Source organism: Mizuhopecten yessoensis, unplaced genomic scaffold, assembly GCF_002113885.1.
Source record: "Mizuhopecten yessoensis strain PY_sf001 unplaced genomic scaffold, ASM211388v2 scaffold1595, whole genome shotgun sequence".
In the NCBI taxonomy this organism is placed as follows: domain Eukaryota; kingdom Metazoa; phylum Mollusca; class Bivalvia; order Pectinida; family Pectinidae; genus Mizuhopecten; species Mizuhopecten yessoensis.
Window position 1 is genome coordinate 1,014,956 of NW_018404125.1, and position 24,637 is coordinate 1,039,592.

Consider the following 24,637-nt stretch of genomic DNA (forward strand, 5'->3'; position numbering starts at 1 on the left):
ACAGATCATCTAACAAACAGCCAGACTAAGGACAGATCATCTAACAAACAACCAGACTAAGGATAGACAGATCATCTAACAAATAGCCAGACTTAGGACAGTTCATCTAACAAACAGCCAGACTAAGGACAGATCATCTAACAAACAACCAGACTAAGGATAGACAGATCATCTAACAAATAGCCAGACTTAGGACAGTTCATCTAACAAACAGCCAGACTTAGGACAGATCATCGAACAAACAGTCAGACTAAGGACAGATCATCTAACAAACAGTCAGACTAAGGACAGATCATCTAACAAACAGACAAGTACAGATCATCTAACAAACAGCCAGACTAAGGAATCTAACAAACAGACTAAGGACAGATCATCTAACAAACAGGCTAAGGACAGGTCATCTAACAAACAGCCAGACTAGTACTTAGGACAGTTCATCTAACAAACAGACTAAGGACAGATCATCTAACAAACACACTAAGGACAGATCATCTAACAAACAGACTAAGGACAGATCATCTTACAAACAGACTAAGGATAGATCATCTAACAAACAGACTTAGGACAGATCATCTTACAAACAGACTAAGGACAGATCATCTAACAAACACACTAAGGACAGATCATCTAACAAACAGACTAAGGACAGATCATCTAACAAACAGACAAGTACAGATCATCTAACAAACAGCCAGACTAAGGACAGATCAGCTAACAAACAACCAGACTAAGGATAGACAGATCATCTAACAAATAGCCAGACTTAGGACAGTTCATCTAACAAACAGCCAGACTTAGGACAGATCATATAACAAACAGCCAGACTAGTACTTAGGACAGTTCATCTAACAAACAGACTAAGGACAGATCATCTTACAAACAGACTAAGGATAGATCATCTAACAAACAGACTAAGGACAGATCATCTTACAAACAGACTAAGGATAGATCATCTAACAAACAGACTAAGGACAGATCACCTTACAAACAGACTAAGGATAGATCATCTAACAAACAGACTTAGGACAGATCATCTTACAAACAGACTAAGGACAGATCATCTAACAAACACACTAAGGACAGATCATCTAACAAACAGACTAAGGATAGATCATCTAACAAACAGACTAAGGACAGATCATCTTACAAACAGACTAAGGATAGATCATCTAACAAACAGACTAAGGACAGATCACCTTACAAACAGACTAAGGATAGATCATCTAACAAACAGACTAAGGACAGATCACCTTACAAACAGACTAAGGATAGATCATCTAACAAACAGACTAAGGACAGATCACCTTACAAACAGACTAAGGATAGATCATCTAACAAACAGACTAAGGACAGATCATCTTACAAACAGACTAAGGATAGATCATCTAACAAACAGACTTAGGACAGATCATCTTACAAACAGACTAAGGACAGATCATCTAACAAACACACTAAGGACAGATCATCTAACAAACAGACTAAGGATAGATCATCTAACAAACAGACTTAGGACAGATCATCTTACAAACAGACTAAGGACAGATCATCTAACAAACAGCCAGACTAGTACTTAGGACAGTTCATCTAACAAACAGACTAAGGACAGATCATCTAACAAACAGCCAGACTAGTACTTAGGACAGATCATCTAACAAACAGACTAAGGACAGATCATCTAACAAACACACTAAGGACAGATCATCTAACAAACAGACTAAGGACAGATCACCTTACAAACAGACTAAGGATAGATCATCTAACAAACAGACTTAGGACAGATCATCTTACAAACAGACTAAGGACAGATCATCTAACAAACAGACTAAAGACAGATCATCTAACAAACAGACTAAGGACAGATCATCTAACAAACAGCCAGACTAAGGACAGATCATCTAACAAACAGCCAGACTTAGGAGATATCATCTTACAAACAGCCAGACTTAGGACAGATCATCTAACAAACAGACTTAGGACGGATCATCTAACAAACAGCCAGACTTAGGACAGATCATCTAACAAACAGTGAGACCACGGACAGATCATCTAACAAACAGCCAGACTTAGGAAAGATCATCTAACAAACAGCCAAAGTTAGGACAGATCATCTTACAAACAGCCAGACTAGGGACAGATCATCTAACAAACAGCCAGACTCAGGACAGATCATCTTACAAACAGACTAAGGACAGATCATCTAACAAACAGCCAGACTTAGGAAAGATCATCTAACAAACAGCCAAAGTTAGGACAGATCATCTTACAAACAGCCAGACTAGGGACAGATCATCTAACAAACAGCCAGACTTAGGACAGATAATCTAACAAACAGCCAGACTAAGGACAGATCATCTAACAAACAGTCAGACTAAGGACAGATAATCTAACAAACAGCCAGAATAAGGACAGATCATCTAACAAACAGTCAAACTAGGGACAGATCATCTAACAAACAGCCAGGCTAAGGACAGATCATCTAACAAACAGCAAGGCTAAGGACAGATCATCTAACAAACAGCCAGACTAAGGACAGATAATCTAACAAACAGCCAGACTAAGGACAGATCATCTAACAAACAGCCAGGCTTAGGACAGATCATCTAACAAACAGCCAGGCTAAGGACAGATCATCTAACAAACAGCCAGACTTAGGACAGATAATCTAACAAACAGCCAGACTAAGGACAGATAATCTAACAAACAGCCAGGCTAAGGACAGATCATCTAACAAACAGCCAGGCTTAGGACAGATCATCTAACAAACAGACAGACTAAGGACAGATCATCTAACAAACAGCCAGACTTAGGACAGATCATCTAACAAACAGCCAGACTAAGGACAGATCATCTAACAAACAGCCAGACTAAGGACAGATCATCTAACAAACAGCCAGACTAAGGACAGATCATCTAACAAACAGCCAGACTAAGGACAGATCATCTAACAAACAGCCAGGCTAAGGACAGATCATCTAACAAACAGCCAGGCTTAGGACAGATCATCTAACAAACAGCCAGACTAAGGACAGATCATCTATTCAACAAACAGATGAAAAGACAGATCAGAAAATAAACACACAAGACTAAAGTTTAAAAATGGCAGTAAATAGACAAACATACTTTGGTAAAAAAAAAAAAAGAGGCCCAGGGGCCTTAATAGCTCACCTGGAATTTTAATTTTTAATTTAAAACCTGCTGAGTACCAAACAGGTTTATCAAAGGAGTACAAGAAACAAAGTTGCAAGAAGAACTACATATAAATCTGTTTTGGTGGGAAAGACACCAAGAAAATGAGTTTCCATGTTATGTCCCAATTTTCCTCCATTTCCCCTATTGGGCCTCACATGCACCTTTTTATACAAGTTAAACAAATTGAGTGTTTTTCCCCTAAGCATGCTTCAGACACATCTTCCATTTATAAATATTCAATTCCCTTTGGCCAAAGATTCTCTAGAACAAGTTTGGTTAAAATCCCTTCAACGGTACAGAAGGAGAAGGATCTTTAATGTTTTCCTCTATTTCCCCTATTTCTCTGTTTATACAAACTTGAGTCGGTCCTTTGTCCAAAGATGCCCTAGAACAAATTTGGTCAAAATCCTTCTATTGGTTGAGAAGTAGAAGATTTTTAAAGATTTACCTATTTGGCCCCGCCCATCTGCCCCCAGGGGGACCATATCCTCCGTTTATACAAAACTGAGAACCCTTTGGCCAATGATGCTCCAGTCCAAATTTGGTCAAAATCCTCTGAGCCGTTCAGGACTAGTAGCATTTTAAAGGAAAAAGTTGACGGACGACGGACACCAAACGACGGACGCTGCGCCATGGGATAAGCTCACTTGGCCCTTCGGGTCAGGTGAGCTAAAAACACAAACAGACAAACATATTACCTCTCAATGAGGAGATGTTATTGATGAGGTAGAGGTAAACTAATGGGCGGACATCTATGGGTCAACCACATGTGTATACCCCCTACTAACATGGAATAGCCATTAGTGGGGGGAAATGAAGTCAGAGACTTTCTTATCCAGATAGACAGAGTGAGTAAACAAAGGTTGATATCCTGTTTCTCCAGCAATGGATAAGATCTGTATCTAAGACTATGTAGGTGGTGATAAGACTTCACCTCCTCCACAACCCCCTCCCCTCCCAGGCCCTCCAGATGTTTATCAGCAAAGGTTATGGGAAATCATAAGTAATACAGCAGTATTTCTCTACAGTGAAAGGAATATTGTATATAAACTAGCCTAACTATATATAGCTGTGACAAGAATGGTAAAGGACAGTCCTACCATACAACGTATAACAGATAGGTCATGGCAGCTATGTATTATATGGAGGGACGATCCAAATCACATCTGTATCCAAAATGGATCACTCTTAACCAAAATTCTTTTGAATCTTTGAATATGTCAACATTTTTTTATTTCACAACACTATAGCCTTAGAATACATAGCCATGCAATACTTTCTTGTCTACAGATGGTTAATTTATGAGTTCAATTAGCATAAGAAGACATATTTCACACTAATACCATAGGTGTTATCAAAAATTGGTGCTTGCAATGACTATGTCTTCTATTTCCGACATCAGAAATACAAACTTCACAGCATAAAAAAACTTGCAATCATTCAATTTCCAAATAACAATATCAAATGTGAAGAAGCCAGCAAAATTCATTTTTAAAGCACAAGATATTGCTGATTCCAGCCATGATCTGTTTTGGATACTGGCATTTGTGAATAAAAGAAATGCTAATTTGGTGACGTAAGAGCGATCTATAAATACCACGTCTGAGCCCCAGTGCTAATTTTGTTTGTAAGAACACCTATTTACATTTGTCCTTCGATATAACCAGAAATAAATCAAATGAACCCTTGGAATTTTCCATGAATAAAACAAAATGATGGTTTAAATGATGATCTATTTTTGGGTACTCTCACATTATTGAAAACTGACATAAAAACTCTATAATAAACCTGTTACAGAAACTTGGAAAAGGCGTCATCACTTTTTTTTTTTGTCAGATTAATTTTTTGTTGAATTTTAAAACAATGTTCAAGCATTAATTAACGTTTCATCATAGAAATATTTCACCAACATTAACCGTGATAACTCACAAATCCACACAAACAAATCGTCATCTAATTTATAAAATTTCCATACCTGGTAGGGTGATGGATGGCGACGTGACATATCTGTATATATCACAGAGTACCAGGTACACTTAGATAGGAGGATTTTCAGTGCAAGGTTAATAAGTACAGTGTACTGTTTTAATCAAGTATATATAATGAGTTTTTCAAAACAAATTTCAAAGAAACCTTTGTTTTCTTTCATGAAAAAAACCCTCCTAAAATATGAACAAAACTTTTCTATTAATTTTTAAAGAAATCTAACAAAGTAATCTTGCAAAGCACATAAACCACATTATACAATAAATTTGAAATCAATAAACTTACTCTTTCCAACTAGAAGAATAAATATTTCCAATAATGATATTTTGGTCCTGAGGTGTGTAGTGGGAGAATCCGAGGCTGTATGATGTATGTATAGACAGTATATGATGTATCAGGCCTATGACAGCTTATATATTAGTATGGAGAGCTCTCAGACAAGGAGGGGTTAGTGGTGAATGGAGAGACACACAGGGTGAGTAAGCACACATTCCCAGGCTTACTATACACCACACACTACTTTTTCATGATAAGTTGCAGACATACAGTGTATCTGGTTTCACTGGCAGATTCCATTTCCTGCATGATACAACAAAGAAATAAGTCTGTGAATATGTCTAACTCCTTGTATAAGGCTTACACTTTGAGAGAAATCCTTGAAAATCTTACATTGTACAGTGAAAAAGTATATAGAGTTATTTAAATGAAATTGTGAAGACATTCCTATTTTTTTCTTCATTTTGAAAAAATTGAATAAGTACTTTTTTGCCAGGGAAGCAGCTGTGTTTGCCTGTAAAACAGTGTTGTAATATGCATGGCCTGCAACTTGTGTCAAATCTTTGTACACAACTTACAATGTGCGTACTGAATGAATTAAAGAATTTCTAGATCTTGAGGCACAAGACATTGACTATGAGGCCTGGATTCAGGAATCACATTTCTCTTACCCTGGACAGGTGTATCCGCACTTTTACCGGTGTGAGATTTCCTTGTCTCACCCTAGGGTTGAGACGGGGGGATTTCCCTATTATAACAGTAGTATGACGTCATTTCAACAATACAATGACGTCACCTCGACAATCCATCAACGTCACATCAACAACCCTGAATTTAGCAAGTAACGTTATCGTTACATTGTGCATATGATATACAATGGGAGAACAGGGTAAGAGAAAAAGAATAATTTACCCCCTTGTGGGTAAGATAGGTGAATCTCAACCCTCGGGGAAAGATTCTGATGTTGCCAAACACGAGGCTTTCTCAACCCTCGGGGAAAGATTCTTAAGTTGCCAAACATAAGAATCTTGCCCCTCGGGTTGAGATTCCCCTATCTCACCCCCAAGGGGGTGAGAGATTCTATTAATCCATGTATAATGTTATACTAAAGAGATCATATCAGATATATATATAAATATCATCAAAATGTACAGGTACTCGACACAATGAAACCTACTCACACTTAATTTTAGATTAATTAATTGAACACAGATAACAAATACACTGTACATTACAAAAAGTTCCAGCCAGTGGATCAGGTTGACCCCAAGTGGCCTTATCATTGGTCAATCAATATTACAACAGGGGTCAGACATAGCCTATAGAGGGTCAGGGGCCAGGGGCCAACATCTGGTTGAGGGAGCAAAGAAACTATGCCTTAGAGGAGTGTAGGAAATGGACTCCCCAAGGGGTTGTTACCATCCCAGCGTAGGTAAATAGAGTTAGCAGTCTAATTAGATTAGGTGCACCTTTTTGGGTTAATCTACTGGCCTGTCTGTCTGTCTGTGGTCAGTGGAAGGTATTGATTATAATCCCATAGCCGGGAGATGTCTGGGGCAGGCAGAGACACAATGACACAGATTAACCCATTTACTTATACATCCATCTCATCTTAAAATACAAGACCTGACAGAAATTCTATACGTACATCACAAACATCCAATACAATTCTTCTACATATATTTTTTTGGCAAAATTCTTCTCATATTGCATGTTTTTGTTTGTTTTATCAAGCTTTTTTAATTAATATAAAGCCAACTTGTTTGTCACGGCGATTGACCCAGTCCAATTCCACTACATAACCCAGTCCAATTCCACTACATAACCCAGTCCAATTCCACTACATATATAACTGTTGGAAAAGCATTACTGCACTTGTTTGTTTTTTACATAACTCCACTTACCTTGCTACTTTATATATGTAAAATCAAATATCAAAGATCAGAAATTCTCTGGTAGCTATAATACTCATTAATGTTCACTTTACACAGAGAAATGTGACAGCTAGGTTGATCATGTATTACTTTGCTAATCTGTTGTAAATGTTTTAGTCTCTAGGGAGAGAGAAAATTGATAAAGAGTTCATATAGGTGTGTAAAATCCAACGAAGGTGTTTCTCTCAACAACTTCATCAGGTAAGATCAGTCACCGGTGACCTCTGACATCAAGGTGGCAAATAAATGAAGGAAAGGTCACAGATGGCAATGTACCTGATGTTTCTGTCTGGGACTGAGTGTCCCTCCCCGAAATCTACATGTCAGTAACCTCATTGTCATTTATAATGCTGCCCTATCTTACATAATTAACATAGAACTGTAAAGTCCATATATGGATACAAAAGAGCCAAGGAACAGTTAGTAACTATTGTAGTAAGTTGCCTCTCCAGAACAGCTGTTCTCTTGTGAACTTAAGTGGTCACTGTTACTTTGGGAAGCTAAATTTTTGTTTATCTTTAAAGCTGCTTTAGTGATTTCAACAGTTACTTGATGTAACTATTGCAATGCACAGTCATAAAATTTAGAGAGACATAAAAAAGCCAAGTCAAGTGTTGCGGGAAACCCATAATTCCCCACCTCTGATTATCAAAAATGAACAGAGCTCTAACTTCTCTTCAGTAGGCACAAGACCTAAGTCCAGTATGTGATACTCCACCGTCCCAAAAGGCTCTGAACACGATGTAAAATGACAGAGTATCAAGAATACGATGTAAAATGACAGAGTATCAAGAATACGATGTAAAATGACACAGTATCATATTATGAAATATATTCCCTGGACAAGCGGATGAAGTAGAAATCTAAAGACTCCTCATGTAACAATACAAGTGGGGAACTGATATACCAAGCTTTGACAGGGACACTGTAGTACCTCCTAGGGACCTGACATGGACACTGTAGTACCTCCTAGGGACCTGACAGGGACACTGTAGTACCTCCTAGGGACCTGACAGGGACACTGTAGTACCTCCTAGGGACCTGACAGGGACACTGTAGTACCTCCTAGGGACCTGACATGGACACTGTAGTACCTCCTAGGGACTTCCTAGGACCCTGACAGGCCTATAGGTACAGAAGATATCCCTACAACCTTATCAGGTACACAGCAGCACCCCCTTAAAATTAAACTACAGTCTGTCACCAACTATCAGCCAACCAAACCCTGTCAGGGATTCTGTAGGACTCCTTTGTCCTGACCTGGTAGGGGTACAGGAACAATTTGGTCCTATCTAGTTCCTTAGAAACAAGGGGTAACTCTAGGGCATATATATAAGGATGTTTCCTTAACCAGTTTATCTCATAGTATTTTGTTTATTTCAGATATTTACATGTAACACTACATTTCATGTCTATGATGTCGTTTTTAAATAGAAATCTGTTCTAAAATAAACTTCACTTTTACGGGATGAACTGGGGGGAGCTTAACTTCCTCATCAATGCGTGACTGGTGTAGTCTGCTGATGATGCAGGTCTGAGGAATGTTAGTCAGCTGCCTGATCTCACCCTTATCTTGGCTCTAACTCAGCTTCCGCATCCATCCCATAATGTTTACTTTTGGTGGAAAAAATCATCTTCATCATGTCTAAACTTAAAACTTTTGGTCTTGTTAGCTTTTAACATTACAAACAATTCTGAAAATGTTTTCTTGTGAATACTGATGTCAAAAGATTTTGTTTTTCAAATAAATACAAACAGGTTTTATTTTTATTACAGGATGAGCCAACACTACAATTAGTATCCAAAGTGTGTATGAATTAAAATGTAATTTCTAATTAAAGCTTGTCATTTTTCCTCCAAACCGTTCTGATTCAGTACATGTATTATCTTTCCTATTCCTGCCAGGTTTTACTCTCGGAACTCGGCTGGTATTCAACCATTTTGTATGTTGTTCAGATTAAACTTGCAGTCAAATAACTTAAATGTTTTCTATTTTTTCTCTTTTGTTTGAAAGATGGAAGCCACATTTTCAGATTTTCATTTGGTGGCTCAACAGGAAGCATTCATTACATTAATTTCAATCTTTATTTCTACATAGAAATGAAACAGTAGAGAATTACAACATAAGGTTTATTGATAAATTGTAATTTGAGATTTTTAGATTTAAAGCCAGAAAATGAAAATATCTGTACAAAAACATATTTATTATTAAAATTGGGTGTACATATAAAATGTAGCAGTCAATAGGGAAAATTCAGTTCCATACAGTTACTAGAAGGTCAAATCAAATACGGTAGCAAATCACTGATATTAATCCATCATAAATGACAAAAACATGATATTGTCATCAGATACAATAATGATATCTTCTGACAGACAAGCCAATAATGTCATTGTTAAAAGTATTTCTGTCCAAAATGACTATACCCGTGATGTTAAAATCATCACATAGTTTCATCAAATCTTGATGTTGACATCCTGAAAGACAATGAAATACAGCAACTGCAACCACAAGATTGTATGTGTTGCAGGACGCATCAAAACTGTGATTCATAATATGATGAATTTTCGACAAAGATATCAAAAGTTTTAACGCAGCATTTTTCTCATGGGAGGAAGGAAACGACAAATTCAGTCCTCCTATTCACGCTCCTACCGGACTGCAGAGGAAAACCTACCACACATACTACATACACAAGTACATTGTAGTATACATAAACAGGTGTACTACAGGGACTAGATAACCCTACTGTCTAATGACTACTACACATACTACATACACAAGTACATTGTAGTATACACTAACAGGTGTACTACAGGGGACTAGATAACCCTACTGTCTAATGCCTACTACATCTCTGTGTGGCAGACCAATGATGATCACTCTGTGGAGTGTGATCACAATAAACAGTAAGTGTTCCAGCTACTGTCACAATAAACGGTAAGTGTTCCAGCTACCGTCACAATAATTAATTAGTGATCCAGCTACTGTCACAATAAATATTAAGTGTTCCAGCTACTGTCACAATAAAAAGTAAGTGTTCCAGCTACTGTCACAATAAATAGTAAGTGTTCCAGCTACTATCACAATAGTAAGTGTTCCAGCTACTGTCACAATTAACAGTAAGTGTTCCAGCTACTGTCACAATAGTAAGTGTTCCAGCTACTGTCACTATGAACAGTAAGTGTTCCAGCTACTGTCACAATTAATGGTAAGTGTTCCAGCTACTGTCACAATAATTAATTAGTGTTCCAGCTACTGTCAAAATTAATAGTAAGTGTCCCAGCTACTGTCACAATAAATAGTAAGTGTTCCAGCTACTGTCACAATAAACAGTAAGTGTTCCAGCTACTGTCACAATAAACAGTAAGTGTTCCAGCTACTGTCACAATAAACAGTAAGTGTTCCAGCTACTGTCACAATAAACAGTAAGTGTTCCAGCTACTGTCACAATAAACAGTAAGTGTTCCAGCTACTGTCACAATAAACAGTAAGTGTTCCAGCTACTGTCACAATAAACAGTAAGTGTTCCAGCTACTGTCACAATAAACAGTAAGTGTTCCAGCTACTGTCACAATAAACAGTAAGTGTTCCAGCTACTGTCACAATAAACAGTAAGTGTTCCAGCTACTGTCACAATAAACAGTAAGTGTTCCAGCTACTGTCACAATAAACAGTAAGTGTTCCAGCTACTGTCACAATAAACAGTAAGTGTTCCAGCTACTGTCACAATAAACAGTAAGTGTTCCAGCTACTGTCACAATAAACAGTAAGTGTTCCAGCTACTGTCACAATAAACAGTAAGTGTTCCAGCTACTGTCACAATAAACAGTAAGTGTTCCAGCTACTGTCACAATAAACAGTAAGTGTTCCAGCTACTGTCACAATAAACAGTAAGTGTTCCAGCTACTGTCACAATAAACAGTAAGTGTTCCAGCTACTGTCACAATAAACAGTAAGTGTTCCAGCTACTGTCACAATAAACAGTAAGTGTTCCAGCTACTGTCACAATAAACAGTAAGTGTTCCAGCTACTGTCACAATAAACAGTAAGTGTTCCAGCTACTGTCACAATAAACAGTAAGTGTTCCAGCTACCGTCACAATAAACAGTTAATGTTCCAGCTACCGTCACAATAAACAGTTAGTGTTCCAGCTACTGTTACAATAAACAGTAAGTGTTCCAGCTACTGTCACAATTAACAGTAAGTGTTCCAGCTACTGTCACAATAAATAGTAAGTGTTCCAGCTACTGTCACAATAAACAGTAAGTGTTCCAGCTACTGTCACAATAAATAGTAAGTGTTCCAGCTACTGTCACAATAAATAGTAAGTGTTCCAGCTACTGTTACAATTAATAGTAAGTGTTCCAGCTACCGTCACAATAAACAGTAAGTGTTCCAGCTACTGTCACAATAAATATTAAAGTGTTCCAGCTACTGTCACTATAAACAGTAAGTGTTCCAGCTACTGTCACAATTAATAGTAAGTGTTCCAGCTACTGTCACAATAAACAGTAAGTGTTCCAGCTACCGTCACAATAAACAGTAAGTGTTCCAGCTATTGTCAAAATAAACAGTAAGTGTTCCAGCTACTATCACAATAAACAGTAAGTGTTCCAGCTACTGTCACAATAAATAGTAAGGGTTCCAGCTACTGTCACAATTAATAGTAAGTGTTCCAGCTACTGTCACTATCCAAGCTACACACAGACAAAACTGAGATAACTGATACCTCCCACAGATACATCATTTAGTGACCTTGACCTTGGGGTCAACTTATTGAAATGGGAACTCATTCGAGATATTTTGGCTCTTTACATATAATCCACCTGTTAATTAAGGAGGAGTTGCGTGGCACAAAGGGGCGTAACTTTATAATGAAGTGATAAAATCAAAAATTAAAATTCCGGTGCACAACTACATAAAACACTTCTCCAAGCAAAGTTTCAATAAAATCTGCCTGTTAGTTAATTAAGATGGAGTTTTCGGTACAAGTTCGCATAAAAGGCCGTAACTCCCTTAAAAAGTGTTGAAATCTGAAAATAAAATGCAGGTGCACAACTAAATTATATACTGATCATTCAAGTAACGTTTCAATAAAATTCCAGTTAAGTTACTGCAGATGACAGACATGCAGACATCCAGACAGGGTGATCAGAGGGTAAAATGTTGTGAACAACCAACAAATTTACTGACTGATAGCTTTACTAAATGCTTCTATGAAACTGTAAGTAAAACCCACAGTGAGTAGTTTAAGTAAGTTATAACTCATGTTATTGTTGTATGAATGATAACAATAGAAGTAAATGTGGTTGGGTGGCACATCACACTCTCCTTTCACCATGATGGCCAGGATTTGCTATCCGACATGAAAGGTGTGGGGTCACCTCCCAGACCACAACGGTTTCCCCTAGGTCCACTGGTTTCCTCCCACAATAAGACCCCTCTGTGCTAACATCCGGACAAACAAGAAAAAAATTAATAATTTAACTAAATATCTTTAGATTCACAGTCTTACCAAACAATATAAAACAAACAGTTGTACTACGTGTATCAATGGCACTGTAGTGTATTAACTTTGTGTATGAGAGTTACACCTTTACATGTCACTGTTACACATGCTGATAATTACCGCTGAATCACCAGGTCTGATGGGGGTCTGATGGGGGTCTGTGAGGGTCTACAGGGCCTATCACCACCAAATGCTGTCTGTGGATTTAGTGACAAAACACTAATGAGTCACTCACCGTAAATATAGCTTAGGCACATGCTCATGTTAATGATTCTGATTCACAGAAACAACAAAGAGCCCAGCGACCCCGCCATCCCTGGTGTAACTGTGTAGTAAATCACTGTGGCTCCTTGTAACAGTTGGGAAGGATTAGAATATGTTGTTAATCAAGAACAGTTCTGTTTTAACGTTCAATAATTATGTTCAGGTTTACTGCAGATTATGCAATTTAGTTTACAATAGTATTATAAAGAGGCAAAAACAACAAGAGGCCCAATGGGTCTGTATCACTCACATGGTATTCAGTGCTGCGTGTGACCTTAACACATTTGATCACCAGTGATGTATACTGTATAATGACACATTTGAGCACCTTTGATGTATACTGTATAATGACACCTTTGATCACAAGTGATGTATACTGTATAATGACCCATTTGATCACAAGTGATGTATACTGTATAATAACACATTTGATCACAAGTGATGCATACTGTATAATGACACATGTGATCACCAGGGATGTATACTGGGGGGTGACACATTTGATCACAAGTGATGTATACTGTATATTGACACATTTGATCACCAGTAATGTATACTGTACAATGACACATTTGATAACCAGTGATGTATACTGTATAATGAAACATTTGATCACCAGTGATTTATACTGTATAATGACAGATGTGATCACCAGGGATGTATACTGTATAATGACACATTTGATCACCAGTGATTTATACTGTATAATGACACATTTGATCACCAGGGATGTATACTGTATAATGACACATTTGATCACAAGTGATGTATACTGTATAATGACACATTTGATCACCAGTGATGTACACTGTATAATGACACATTTGATCGCCAGTGATGTATCCTGTATAATCACACATGATCACCAGTGATGTATACTGTATAATGACACATTTGTTCACCAGTGATGTATACTGTATAATGACACATTTGATCACCAGTGATGTATACTGTATAATGACACATTTGATCGCCAGTGATGTATACTGTATAATGACACATGATCACCAGTGATGTATACTGTATAATGACACATTTGATCACCAGTGATGTATACTGTATAATGACTTTTTGATGATGGACAATTACAATCACCATTTCATCAATTTATCAAAAATCAAATGAATACATCTATCAATTAATGCCATTCAGCAAAGCTCCTGAAGGACTAAGTACAAAGTTTCAAACTTTCACATCTCTTTTAATTTATAATTTAGCACATGATTTGAATTTCGAGAAAGACATTTATTTTCTAGTGATGTTGTTCGAGCCGGTAAGGCTCACAAACACATGCAAAACAGCTTTTCATGAACGATAAGTAGTTCCCAGTCACTGACGCAAAAAATCACTTTTACAGAAAAGCTTACCTTTGTGTATTATTTAATAAGGATTACCTCACTTTAGTTGTAGTTCTAACTCAAGTAAGAAATGTTTCCCAGTAAGTGAATATAGGTCCCCAGCAATCCTTACCTACCGGATCACATGACATAAACTAAGGTACTACACATCACATTACCTCGGCCGCTCAGACATCCCGACATTTATGGCTTGTCAGTTAAATACCACAGTTACAAAATATCATGTATATCATTCATCATAACTTGTGTACACAAATGCTTCGGGTCTAGGGTCAACACATTTCAATGTTTCGTCAACTTAATTAAGATTTCTCTTTACATTATTTCATGAATGTTTAAGTCGGTGACATATGACATGATCATCCATTAGTCATAAGAATATTTAAGTCGGTGACAATGACATGATCATCCATTAGTCATCACAGAGGTTGCAATGGTTGATCAGTAAACTGCAGAGGTTGATATCAATGACCTTCAATGGTTGATATCTATGACCTTCAATGGTTGATATCTATGACCTTCAATGGTTGATATCAATGACCTTCAATGGTTGATATCAATGACCTTCAATGGTTGATATCAATGACTTTCAATGGTTGATATCTATGATCTTCAATGGTTGACATCTATGACCTTCAATGGTTGATATCTATGACCTTCAATGGTTGACATCTATGACCTTCAATGGTTGACATCTATGACCTTCAATGGTTGATATCTATGACCTCCAATGGTTGACATCTATGACCTTCAATGGTTGACATCTATGACCTTCAATGGTTGATATCAATGACCTTCAATGGTTGACATCAATGACATTTAATAGTTGACATCCATGACCTTCATTGGTTGACATTTATGACCTTCAATGTCACCTGTGACTTACATGACTGATATCAATGACCTTCAATGATTGATATTTATGACCTTCCATGGTTGACATCTATAACCTTCAATGGTTGACATCTATAACCTTCAATGGTTGACACATATGACCTTCAATGGTTGACATCTATGACCTTCAATGTCACCTATGCCTTAAATGACTGATATCAATGACCTAACTGGTTGACATCCATGACCTTAAGTTCAATTCTTTAACATCAATGAAATGCAATGGTTGACATCTGCAATGACCTAAATGGTACACCATCAATGACCATTAAGTTCAATGGTGGACATCAGTGATATTTAACAAAAATGACATTCAATGGTGAATATCTTTGATTTATAATAGTACCTCAATGACCTTAAAGTTCATTCGTTGAACCACTTGTTCTACACATACTATATAATACTAATGTTTACTACAGTTTAATTGTCATCTGTTTAACCATGTACACTGAGGTACCTGACACACCTACAGCGCTACACTGAGGTACCTGACACACCTATAGCGCAACACTGAGGTACCTGACACACCTACAGTGCTACACTGAGGTATCTGACACACCTACACAGCAACACTGAGGTACCTGACACACCTACACAGCTTCACTGAGGTACCTGACACACCTACAGCGCTCGCTTAGGTACCTGACACACCTACACAGCTACACTGAGGTCCCTGACACACCTACACAGCTACACTGAGGTATCTGACACACCTACACAGCAACACTGAGGTACCTGACACACCTACACAGCTTCACTGAGGTACCTGACACACCTACAGCGCTCGCTTAGGTACCTGACACACCTACACAGCTACACTAAGGTACCTGACACACATACACGCTACACTGAGGAGCCTTACACACCTACACAGCTACACTGAGGTACCTGACACCCCTACAGCGCTACACTGAGGTACCTGACACTCCTACAGCGCTACACTGAGGTACCTGACACAACTACAGCGCTACACTGAGGTACCTGACACACCTATAGCGCTACACTGAGGTACCTGACACACCTACACCGCTATACTGAGGTACCTGACACATCTATAGCGCAACACTGAGGTACCTGACACACCTACACAGCTACACTAAGGTACCTGACCCACCTACACAGCTACACTGAGGTACCTGACACCCCTACAGCGCTACACTGAGGTACCTGACACACCTACACCGCTACACTGAGGTACCTGACACATCTATAGCGCAACACTTAGGTACCTGACACACCTACAGAGCTACACTGAGGTACCTGACACACCTACAGTGCTACACTGAGGTACCTGACACACCTACAGAGCTACACTGAGGCACCTGGCACACCTACAGCGCTACACTTAGGTACCTGACACACCTACACAGCTACACTGAGGTACCTGACACATCTATAGCGCAACGCTTAGGTACCTGACACACCTACAGAGCTACACTGAGGTACCTGACACACCTACACAGCTACACTGAGGTACCTGAACCACCTACAGAGCTACATGGAGATGCCAGCCACAACTCTTAAACTGAGAGAACATGCCCTACGGAAGTTATTTTCAGGTGGTTCATGTCTAAAAGTAGCTGTATTAACTACAACATCTGGAACCTAACATGAGTTCTGCTATAATAAACCTATTTTTAGGTATGTTTTGGTATCCCAACAAAGAGCTCTAAAGTGGGTGTCTGTGATGTATACACATCACATGGTCAAAAGTGGAATGCTCCAGGCTAGGTCAAAACCACTGGTACTGACATTAGGGGTCATTTCAGGCCAGACTGGACAACATTCCATACATCCCTAACATAATGTTGGATCATGATATCTCCCTTTTCATGCCACTGCCATTTTCTAGGTAGGAGGGGCATTTCTGTCCTGTCCTGTCCTGTCCTGTCCTGTCCCGTCCTGTCCTGTCCTGACCATATTACCTCGCTGCATTGGGGTTGGGATTCATTGTTATTACTCTACCAGTTTCATTTCTGAACAGACTTTCATCGAAGTTTATGCATAAGTCAAATATGAGAATACCTTAGATGAGTTCATATATCAGGGTCCCAGGTCAATGCCAAGGTCACTGTGGCTAATGATGGGTCAACCAAAGGGCCAAGGAGTCATTCATGTCTTAGAGACATTTTCTTATCATTAAATGAAATTTGTTTGCATTCTTGCAGTGTAGTTTTCAATGTTGAGGTATCACAATCTGTTCTGAAAGGTAGATGAACATTCAGCAATGTCATACTTAATTTTCTAGGTCGCCCATTTAATTTGTATGTCTATATGCTGCAGTACAGAAACTTGTACTTTTAAAAACATACCCAAATTCAATTAGCATAGACCAATGAAACGTGTGTAAATAATGACAGAAATATTACAGAGATGAATGTCCTAGTATGTGACCTGTAACCCAGGGTAATTTCATCGGCGTTTTATAATTTGTGAACTCAAATATACATCAGTTTGGCAGAATTTGGTCTATGTAATTTGTTGTCAGACTCAAATCTACATGTTCTTCTTATGTAACAAGACGGACAGAACAGCTCTCTCACTGGCATAAATATTTAACTTATTCCTGGAATTTTGTGTGAGGTTTTATACATTATATACTACCAGATGTTTTCCTCAAATAAGAATACTGACAAACGTTTACAACCTGTTCAGGACACAATGTATTGGCATCTCTTTAACAGAAGGCCCATAGGGCCTGTAACATTCACCTGTTTTTTTTGTTATCTGAACTAGAAAAGAAACTACATTCTACGTTTAGATTAGAAGACCATAATGGAAATCTTGGACTTCTTACTAACTCAACCAATTATGAACAAAACTTGGTCAGGCCAATAAGATAATACATGTACCCATTACTATTAAAATCAACCTTGTGTACGTCAGAAATGCCTCGGCCAATCACAGGCCATGTTTGATTTAAAGTGACTAAAAAATTGAAGGGAAAGTGAGTTAAAAAAGGTAAAATCATAATGTGAAAAGAAGTTGAATTTTTGTCAGCAATTTTGAGGCTTAGATTTTAGATCCGAATAAAACAGATGTGAAGTATGTTAAGTCCCACCCTACTGCTCTCAGGGGTGTCAAGGCCAAGGAGGAATGCTCCATTCTATAGCTGGTCCAGGCTGGTAGATTTTTACAGGATAAGTTGATTGATGCCATGACATATGGTAACCAGTCGTTTGTGTTAGATGTGCTTAAAAAAAGCTATGTTTTTGTGAATTAGTTGATGTTCCTTGACAAAGCTACTTTTTCTGAAATATATAATTCTAACTACACCATCACTCCGTTTGTCTGTTCAGGGGTCAAGTCTGTATAAGACCTAATATGGCTAAGGTCATATAAAGATGGCACTCACTGGTGATTGAGCAACTCAGCTTTAGGTGGCCTCTCACTGAGACATGTAATCTGTACAGGGAAGCCTGTCATCGATCTGCCCATCAGCTACTAACACTGACGAAGGACTATCCAGAATTACTTATGGGAGACACCCCCAAAAGTAAACACATGTAACAGGTTGGTGCAATGGAAAAGATGTAATAGGAAGGAAGTAGTGAAAAGATTAGGTGCATTCACTTGGGGATTAAACCGGAGTACACCGACTTTCTAGTCGGACAGTCTACCACTGAGCTATAAGGAAGATCCCTGTTGCTGAAGCTAGTAACCGTAACTTTGACACTACATACATTGTGCATCCATTATAAAGACAATATGGAGGTCTGAACTATTGCAATGTGGATACAAGATACATTTCAGTCTCCTCAGAGTCTAATGAAGATGGCACAGAAGAAACACATACACACACACCTCCTTAAGAAATACAAGGAACACAAATGTTTCTATTTATGAATTTATTTGACCATTAATTGACCTATACCCAGTTTAAGTTCTCCAAACCAGAACTGACCTTGATACATTCACCCTTGGAAGACTTAAAAACAACAGATAACATAAGTGCGGAAACAAACAGAATCATCAGTGAATGTCACATGCTTGTATACTGGTACTTCAAGTTAAGGACCACATTCACTTGAACTAGTTTTATTTAGAAGTGTATATCTAAACAAAATAAACACATCCTTTATCAGATGTACAAACAATATGTACCCATACATCCTTCATCAGATGTACCAACAATATGTACCCATACATCCTTTATCAGATCCTTCATCAGATGTACAAACAAAGTGTACCCATACATCCTTCATCAGATGTACAAACAAAGTGTACCCATACATCCTTTATCAGATGTACCAACAATATGTACCCATACATCCTTCATCAGATGTACCAACAATATGTACCCATACATCCTTCATCAGATGTACCAACAATATGTACCCATACATCCTTCATCAGATGTACCAACAATATGTACCCATACATCCTTCATCAGATGTACCAACAATATGTACCCATACATCCTTCATCAGATGTACCAACAATATGTACCCATACATCCTTCATCAGATGTACCAACAATATGTACCCATACATCCTTCATCAGATGTACCAACAATATGTACCCATACATCCTTCATCAGATGTACCAACAATATGTACCCATACATCCTTCATCAGATGTACCAACAATATGTACCCATACATCCTTCATCAGATGTACCAACAATATGTACCCATACATCCTTCATCAGATGTACCAACAATATGTACCCATACATCCTTCATCAGATGTACCAACAATATGTACCCATACATCCTTCATCAGATGTACCAACAATATGTACCCATACATCCTTCATCAGATGTACCAACAATATGTACCCATACATCCTTCATCAGATGTACCAACAATATGTACCCATACATCCTTCATCAGATGTACCAACAATATGTACCCATACATCCTTCATCAGATGTACCAACAATATGTACCCATACATCCTTCATCAGATGTACCAACAATATGTACCCATACATCCTTCATCAGATGTACCAACAATATGTACCCATACATCCTTCATCAGATGTACCAACAAAGTGTACCCATACATCCTTCATCAGATGTACCAACAATATGTACCCATACATCCTTTATCAGATGTACCAACAATATGTACCCATACATCCTTCATCAAAAGTGTACCAGCAGAATCTATAAACTTTCTTTCAATTACCTTTCAAAAGTTTTATTACTAGTACAACTATCATTACAAACTTAAACAGCCTGATAACAGAAAGTCAGATAATTACGTAAGTTGGACTGCTAAGGTCTGACTTTTTGACTGCTATTTACCAGCACCACTCCTGATACAGATCAGATTCCACTGATGTACACCACTGTACCTCTGACAGACTAAGAGTGTCTCAACATTTTTTTTTCTGTAAAAAACATCCCTGTGTTTCCTTGCAAACACCCCAAAATGTACACATTAAGATCTTTTATTACTCAGCAAATGTTTTCCAATTTCATGTTAATGTATCTTGACTTTTGAAGAACAGATGTTCCTGGAAATGTGGTATAGATTAACCTTAAGGAAACTTCACTAACTTGATCATACAGAGTAATAACTGATGTTCCAATAAAGGCACACTGAAGCAGACACCTGAGAGAGATTTAAAGGGGATGGAGATATAATTGGACCAAATTCAAAGACATCTGACAGATGAGGGTTCCTATGTTGACAGCAAGTACTTGGGAGGTTTCACTAGAAACAATATGACAAAAATAGGGACATTAATTCTAGCTCCTTTGAACAGTCATAACTCAATGTTTTACTGTATGTTATATAAAGATGATTTAAGACCGAAAGATTTTGTAAAAGGTAGTAGAGAAATGAGAAAGACCTAAAAATAAATTGTCACAACCTTTGTAATACCACAGATGTAACGGGTAACTCCAGCAAAAATGGTTTGAATTATTTCATTGAAACTGGACAACAACTTTAAATTCATAAATGATGAAAAGTTGACATGAGCTAAATGTGTCTACGACAATGTGCTCTCTTCAGTCCAGTGGTTTGTACAAAACACGTTCCATGAACACATATAAATTATTAACATATTTCTAGTCAAAGTCCTTGTCAGCTTCAATTAAAACAATTAAAATATCGTTTATTTGAAACACACCTGTTGTGAGCCTGCAAAACAGGTAAATCAAGACGGGTTAGAAATATAAAGCAACAAATGTATTGCTAGCCCTTACTTCATGTTTTAGACACAAACACATGTAACTAATGTCCTGTCAAAAAGCTAACCTAGCTTTAACCATCAGCACTTCCTAAATCAGACTCAAGAAGGAACTTGACAAACTTGTAGAACAGCATGATTCAACAAAACTGGTACCGATGACTCACAGTCGGGAGGATCAAATCGACCTCCAGCCTCTGAAACTCCATGTCTCTCACTGCCTCCATGTCAAATGAACAAAGAAATCTTACATGTCTTTGAGTCATGGAAAACTCTTGAACTTATCTTAGATTTAAAGTCATAGCAAAATGTTGTTTAATTTAATTTTAGAAGGAGAGGTTTGAATATATATTCTAGATAATATTTTTAAAGTCAAAAGTTCATTTAAGTACAACTTGAGATGTCAAAATATACTGATCTCTACCAATTTGTTTAGAGTGTGTAGAGAATACTTGAATCATTAATTGTAACACCTGCTGTGATGTACCATATTACCCTGCTGTCATGTACCCTATTACTCTGCTGTGATGTACCGATACTACCCTGCTGTCATGTACCCTATTACTCTGCTGTGATGGACCATATTACCTCGCTGTCATGTACCCTATCACCCTGCTGTGATGGACCATATTACCTTGCTGTCATGTACCATATCCCCCTGCTGTGATGGACCATATTACCTTGCTGTCATGTACCATATCTCCCTGCTGTGATGGACCATATTACCTTGCTGTCATGTAACATATCACCCTGCTGTGATGGACCATATTACCTCGCTGTCATGTACCCTATCACCCTGCTGTGATGGACCATATTACCTTGCTGTCATGTAACATATCACCCTGTTGTGATGTACCGTATCACCCTGTTGTGATGTAACATATCACCCTGCTGTGATGTACCATATCACCCTGCTGTCATGTAACATATCACCCTGTTGTGATGTACCATATCACCCTGTTGTGATGTAACATATCACCCTGTTGTGATGTACCATATCACCCTGCTGTGATGGACCATATTACCTTGCTGTCATGTAACATATCACCCTGGTGTGATGGACCATATTACCTTGCTGTCGGGGGCCATATCACCCTGCTGTCATGTAACATATAACCCTGTTGTGATGGACCATATTACCTTGCTGTCATGTAACATATCACCCTGTTGTGATGTACCGTATCACCCTGTTGTGATGTAACATATCCCCCTGTTGTGATGTACCATATCACCCTTCTGTGATGGACCATATTACCTTGCTGTCGGGGGCCATATCACCCTGCTGTCATGTAACATATCTCCCTGTTGTGATGTACCATATCACCCTGCTGTGATGTACCATATCACCCTGCTGTGATGGACCATATTGCTGTCATGTACCATATCACCCTGCTGTCATGTAACATATCACCCTGCTGTCATGTAACATATCACCCTGCTGTGATGGACGATCTTGCTGTCATGTACCGTATTACCCTGCTGTGATGTACCATATTGCCTTGCTGTCATGTACTATATTACCTTGCTGTGATGTACCATATTGCTGTCATGTAGTATATCATACTGCTGTGATGTGATATATCATCTTGCCTTGCTGTGCTATATTACCTTGCTCTCATGTGCCATATCACCCTGTTGTGATGAACCATATTACCTTGCAGTCATGTGACATATCACCCTGCTGGGATGTACCATATCACCCTGCTGTGAGGGACCATAATAGCTTGCTGTCATGGTACATATCACCCTGTTGTTATGTACCATATTACCATGCTGTGATGGACCATATCACCCTGCTGTGATGGACCATATTACCTTGCTGTCATGTGACATATCACCCTGTTGTGATGTACCATATTACCTTGCTCTCATGTACCATATCACCCTGCTGTGATGGACCATATTACCTTGCTGTCATCTAACATATCTCCCTGCTGTAATGGACCATATTACCTTGCTGTCATCTAACATATCTCCCTGCTGTAATGGACCATATTACCTTGCTGTCATGTGACATATCACCCTGCTGTGATGTACCATATCACCCTGCTGTGATGGACCATATTACCTTGCTGTCATGTACCATATTACCTTGCTGTGATGGACCATATAACCCTGCTGTGATGTTACCATAAATCATTGACAGTGTTAACATGAGTTCACCCTTGCTATATATTAAGGGTTAAGGCAATTCATTTGAACTAATATACCTCTTCACTCCAGCAAGCTATAGGCTGAATATGATGCCCTATACTTATAAATCAAGAAGTAGCTTAATGAAAATAAGTTGTAGCATAAGCTTGCTGACACTTCATGCTAGGTAGCTAAAAGAAAGGTGAGGAAACTAAGTTCAGTCAGACTAAATCAACACTAAACCATGAGTAACATTGATTGAACTAAATAATTACTCCATTTTTTTTCCTTCTTTTCCAGGCAAAAGGTAACCAAAACATGTTCAGAAGCTGAGAACATATACCTGTGTACAGTATAAATGAGAAGGTGACACATTAGACTTCATCAGAGGGTGACTGGATTATTGACTGTCTATTTATAGAAGTCCTCGTAGATAACATAAGGGATTCATCAAGATCAATTCTACACTTTGAATAAAGTTTCATTAAATCACTTAAAAAGCCTGAATCAGTTCCTTATCCAATATTAATTAAAATAGATTTTCATTTATTTGTTATAACATTAACGCTAATGACTTCACAGTTACTTCTGTCAGAATGACTGGAGTAAGGTGTTCAGTGGTATTATATACTATTTGTGATGTCCACTGAAGTAAGGTGTTCAGTGGTATTATATATTGTTTGTGATGTCCACTGAAGTAAGGTGTTCAGTGGTATTATATATTGTTTGTGATGTCCACTGAAGTAAGGTGTTCAGTGGTATTATATATTGTTTGTGATGTCCACTGAAGTAAGGTGTTCAGTGGTATTATATATTGTTTGTGATGTCCACTGAAGTAAGGTGTTCAGTGGTATTATATATTGTTTGTGATGTCCACTGAAGTAAGGTGTTCAGTGGTATTATATATTGTTTGTGATGTCCACTGAAGTAAGGTGTTCAGTGG

The 24,637-nt window shown here is 38.1% G+C and overlaps 1 protein-coding gene and 1 long non-coding RNA gene across 9 annotated transcripts in view; one reads left to right on the forward strand and one right to left on the reverse strand.

Annotated features, from left to right (window-relative positions):
• The window catches only part of LOC110465995, a 77,973-nt gene extending 53,782 nt beyond the window's left edge, over positions 1 to 24,191 (forward strand). The window contains exon 4 of the long non-coding RNA XR_002464684.1: positions 23,995 to 24,191. This is a non-coding gene — a long non-coding RNA (uncharacterized LOC110465995). The remainder of the gene's footprint in view (positions 1 to 23,994) is intronic.
• LOC110465946 (titin-like) overlaps positions 1 to 24,637 on the reverse strand; it is a 181,897-nt gene that overhangs the window by 147,796 nt on the left and 9,464 nt on the right. The window contains exon 1 of one of the 8 annotated variants that reach the window (XM_021522163.1): positions 5,461 to 5,561. The exons of the other annotated variants lie outside the window; for them this stretch is intronic. The gene's annotated coding sequence lies outside the window, so the exon portion shown is untranslated. Of the gene's footprint in view, positions 1 to 5,460; positions 5,562 to 24,637 lie in introns of those variants that run through there. 8 annotated transcript variants of the gene reach the window in all.